This window comes from Podarcis erhardii (assembly GCF_964252035.2).
Source record: "Podarcis erhardii genome assembly, chromosome: 12".
In the NCBI taxonomy this organism is placed as follows: Eukaryota; Metazoa; Chordata; class Lepidosauria; order Squamata; family Lacertidae; genus Podarcis; species Podarcis erhardii.
In genome coordinates, this window is record NC_138513.1 from 15,701,763 (window position 1) to 15,707,052 (window position 5,290).

The following is a 5,290-nucleotide window of genomic DNA, read 5'->3' on the forward strand; positions in this document are numbered from 1 at the left end:
GCTGACTAGGGATTGGTCTTGTTTAGCAACAAATGACATGTTTATAATTTAATTGGATGATGATTACTGTAATGTTGATGATGTCTGGTCATCTAATCCCAATCCTTTATCCAATCTAAATCTGCAAATAAATCACTTTTATGCAAGCCTATTATCCATAACATTGTTTGGTATGCTTGCTTCCTTCCAAACTTGATATTTGTGTTGCTTTGTTTTTCATAATTTGGACTGTCTTGACATGAAGCAAGAGGGAGTCCATGGACAGATGGATAATAGTCAGATCTGGGGCGAGCAATATGATCAAAGCCATGAACAGTCACTTTATAAAGCATGTAACTCCCATTGCTAAACCCAAGTGTCTTTAAAAACATTCTCCCCAATTCAGTAATACAATGCTAGAGCTTTGATGAACACAGAGTATTGCTCTGATGGAAAGGTTTTCTCAATTCACTTCTCTTTTTTTGGATAATCTTTGGCAAAGCTGATTCTTTTAGTGAAGTGAAAGGGGAAGTTCTGTTGTGCAGAATCTCCATGTGGGCATTGGAGTACAAGGCTTCGTGTTAGAGCAACTTGGTACCTGCTTTCAAAGCATACTTGCATGATCATGGGTGTGGGTGGATGTAGACATTTGCTTTTGCATTTAAATGAAACAATCTCCCAAATTTGCAGCAGGTGTCAGATACTGTGCTAGAGAACAAATATCTGCACAAAATGCCATGCATGTGGAACTCCTGCAAGCCAACACCCCCACTGATTACTAGCAGCTACTGTCTTTGTTCAGGGGGGGGGGACTATAAGCTCTGGGTTTTTCATTACAGGAATGAATCTAGGCATCTGGTGGTGTACCTACAAGTCCTATCATCCTTAACCATGGCTATGCTGTCTGAGACTGATGAAAGTTGTGGTCCAACAACATCTGGAGGGCCACAGCTTCCCCATCCCTCAGGTACATTTTAGATGGTCATTGGCAGGTTAAAAAGTGATGCCATTAAAAAACGTTATTTTAACTAGGTGGTGCCTCTTCCAAGAGATGGTTTTCTTTTTCAAAAGTTTTCATTCTACTAGGCATTGACTTACATTAACTGTCTCCAGATCTGTATCTCCAGGATACCCCTGACCTTTTAAAAACTAAATGCCACAACCTTATCATCTTAGATTAGATATCAATTTGGCATCACATTGGTATATCACTGGCCTGCCTTCAACATAAATACTGTATGTACAAGACAAACCCATATTCTTTCATTTTTTTTTGTAATCTGTTCAAAATCCTTCATTTTAAGGCCCTGGATAAAAGTGATTACAAATGAACTTTTTGAGATATGCCAAAATATAAATGGACAAAAACTCATCCAGAATATATGCATGGCTTACATTTCCAGAGAATATATAACACTATGGTCTAATTTATTGATTTTATTTTTATTTATAACTCAACTTTCTGTCACAAGACAATTCACAAACCTCTCAAGTGTCAGTGTAAAATCAGCATTAAAATATAAGTCACCAGCTCACTGCAAAGCCTAATAACATTTTAAACAGTTTTCTAAAGGAGAAAAGAGAACAGGATCTTTCCTGGGGGAAGAGTTCAACAAAACAGGTTGAACAAAGAAAACTGCCTTATACGAAGCCAAACCACTGATCCATCTAGCTCAGTAATGTCTCCAGTGACTGGCAAGTCTTTCAGGCAAGAGTCTTTTCCCAGCCCTACCTAAGAGGCAAAGGGATTCAACCTGGGACATCACACATACAAAGTATATGCTCTACTGTTGAGTTATGGCCTTTCTCAAAAAGCTGTGGCAATTGCCAACATCTCTGCTCCCTGTAACTGGTACTCGAATTTTGTATTATGAGCAGAGTCAACACTGGGATGTTGATATTCATTATGTGCATTAAGATATCCTGGCATTTGAACAATGTTGATTGAACTGAGCAATAATTGGCACAATCTGTTTCTGGCACATGTGTCTCAGGCACACAGACACAGTCAAGTGGTTCCTATATCATCCCTGCTACAGTATCACAGATATCATGTGTTATGCTGGGTGTGTCTTCTGTCTTTCTTGGAGCAGAAGGTAAGATCTACTTCTCTGAAGGGTTGGGCCTTTTCTAGTGAGAAGGTTGGGTTGAGGTATCTAACTGAAGGACGAACCAAAACCATGTCAGAGGGGAAAGCTGGGGGGTCAGTTCCAAAAAGAAGTTCCAGACAGGTATAGCAGGTGTTGAGAGAAATGTAGTGGAGCTAGTAGACCAAGGAACCAGGAAGAGAACAGGTCAGGAAGAGCAGGGATAGACAGATGAAGAGAAATGGATTCTGTGAGCTACATATCTCAAGTGCTTTGTGGAAATAGGAAAGGGCAGTGGCCAGTCTTAAGAGAAACAGGTCATGAGACCATGAGGTGATACTACTATTTGGACCTGCAAAGGCCTGTTGTTTTCTTAACAGCTTCAGTGGCTCAACGAGTACAGCATCTCCAAAGAAAGTCTGAAGTTTGAGTCTACCACTTTTGTGGGGTTTTTGGGAAACCCATGACATTGCCATTTTCAGTGTTGGAACCTAAGTGAAGACAGGATATACAGTTGATTGCATCTGTCCCATCCAACTCTATGATTCTATTGGTCTTACTCTTATGAGGCTCCACTCACATTCAGGAATGGTGGACCTGCCATCCTCCAGATGTTGAATTCCAGCTCCCATCACCTCCAGGTCAAAAGGTTAGGAATAATGGGAATAGAAACACAATGACAACTGGAGGGGAACCTTTCCCAACCCTGCTTAAATTAATGCATGGCAGAATATAATAGCTTCCTGTATTTAGGTTGTAGTCCTAAGTACATTGAACAGGAATTTATTTGCCACTGAACTCCTTGGGAATTAACATGTTTAAGGCTGGGCTGTTTAAAAATATCACTTGTTTTAGGTAAGGCTATCATAATAATCTCACTTCCTATTCTGTTTCATGGAGTTGAACATCTATCAAACACACACTCATTATTGTGGCCAAGGGAATAGTGAAAAGAAACTGAGTTCTCACATTGTTCCATACCATGCTGTATTATCCTCAGAGAAGAAGCATTTTTTAAAAAGATACTTCTATCATCCCTTTGTGAATGTCTGCAACATGCCTCATTGAATGATGTGTCCTAAATTAAGAATATTGTTTCTTCTGTTTCAGAGGAATTCCATGAAGCTAAGTTGAATGCCATCATATGTCTGAACACTCAAGAGATGTTCAGAAAGCTTGCACTGGGGATAAAACTGGTATTTGAAAGGTGGGGGCATCAAAATAATTATGCCAGGAAAACTTAAAATGCTATTACTTAAGTGTTGTACTTTTTGACAGCCTGGAAGGTATTGAACGATTTATTGCCCTGGAGGAATTCCTTGCATTAAGATATTGTAGAGATTCTGAAGTTGGTAATTGCTAAGTTTATTCAGCAAAGTTAAGACTGGACTGGAATTTGGGACTAATTAAAAAAAAAAAAAGATGTGTACATAGAATTACATTGCTTTAGGGTGGCATCATTGGCCTCCCCCAGATATTTATTGGACTGACTAGAGTTATCATGTATCTCAGCCCCTAAGGTCCTAGGATGTCACAGTCCTATGCTACCAACCACAGCAGAGTTCAGTGGAGGGAGAAGCCAGCCAGACAGCCAACCAAATCTTAGGGGAGTACTTGCCTGGAGGCATGGTCCATATACAAGGTCCAGTCCAGCCCTAAGGTCCAGGAGTATCCCAGTTCCTGTAGTCATACGATCCAGGGGTCAAGAAGCGGCAAGGTTAGGAACAACCAATGTTGTTTCCAGCAACTGACTGAGGCTGGATACCTTGCTTAAGAAAGCTGGAGTCAGCTGCTTCTCATCAGGAGTAAGAAGGCTGATCAGCAGCAGGTGGAGTCACTTTGCCTTTTGTTCCTTCAGGCTGCTGCTCAGCAGGTGGAGCCAACATGACATACGAGTACTCTTTAGAGAAACACCTGTTGGGAGCCTTGCCCATTTTCTTTTCCCCATTTTAAATTATTTTATTGATTTTCGAAATGATTACAAATGAAACCAAATTACTTTGATTTAATACAATTTCTTAAAATCAGGTTTCCCACTCTCATTGCAATCATATGTCCAAGATTTCCCCCCATAGCTGCTTCATTTCTTATTTAGTCTCCAGTTGACATCATTCACTTGCCGTTAAACCGTTCTTCCAGCTGTCCGTTCTTTTCACCTTACAAAACAGCACCTCAGTTTCATCTTGTTTACCCATTTTCGTCACTGGGCACCCCTCTTTCTATTGCTTTAATTTTATGTTTCTGGCCAGTTCAGTCTCTTGCTCCCCCTTCTTCCCTACACAGTGCCTGCATCTCTCCATTCTCCCCCCCCCTTTCCTTTTCACTGACACATCCCTGGGGATGAGGGCCCCTTTTTTCCACCTCTTCCTGTTTTCCTTCTTCCAATATGCTCTTTGTCGCAGCCCAACTTCCCTTTGTAGTCTATCCTGTTCCCTTCTACCTCATCCTTCATCCCTCCTGAAGTCTTTTTGTTTCCTTTGGGTTTTACGTTCCCCCCTCAGTAGCCCTTCTCCTTTGCTCCTGTCCCCCTCCCCCTTCTGCTTCTAGCGGGACTGAGATAAAATGCTCTCTGATGTTGTCCTTTCACTTGCTGCAAGATTATTCTCAGCATCCTTCCCTACCTCATTTGGGTGTCAGCTCAGTCACAGTGTCTGCTGGAATCCCTTCACAACATGGTAGCGAAGTTATCATCACACACCTTCCACCCTCCATATCAACAATGCAGTTGCTTTTCATCTAAATGGCCTCGGTCCTGTATACCTGAAGGAGCATCTCCACCCCCCCCCCAACGTTCAGCCCAGACACTGAGATCCAGCACCGAGGGCCTTTCGGCAGTTCCTTCATTTTGAGAAGTGAGGTTACAGGGAACCAGACAGAGGGCCTTCTCGGGAGTGGTGCCCGCCCTGTGGAACGCCCTCCCATCAGATGTCAAGGAAATAAGCAGCTATCTTATCTTTAAAAGACATCTGAAGGAAGCCCTGTTTAGGGAAGTTTCTAATATTTAATGCTGTATTGTTTTTAACACTTGATTGGGAGCTGCCCAGAGTAGCTGGGGAAACTCAGCCAGATGGGTAGGGTATAATAAACAAACAAACAAACAAACAAACAAACAAACAAACAAATAATAATTAATCAGCCTTCCCCAACCTGGTGCTATTTAAATGTTGTTGGATGACAACTCCCACTGCCTCTTATGGCACCCTTGAAAGGAATCAGTATCTGAT

The 5,290-nt window shown here is 41.6% G+C and overlaps 1 long non-coding RNA gene across 1 annotated transcript; it reads left to right on the top strand.

Moving 5' to 3' along the window:
* Positions 1–823: 823 nt before the first annotated feature.
* Positions 824–3,223, top strand: LOC309325850. Its single transcript, XR_014150072.1, has 3 exons — positions 824–946; positions 1,974–2,075; positions 3,177–3,223. It is a non-coding gene; the product is annotated as an uncharacterized lncRNA (long non-coding RNA).
* The last annotated feature ends 2,067 nt before the right edge of the window (positions 3,224–5,290 follow it).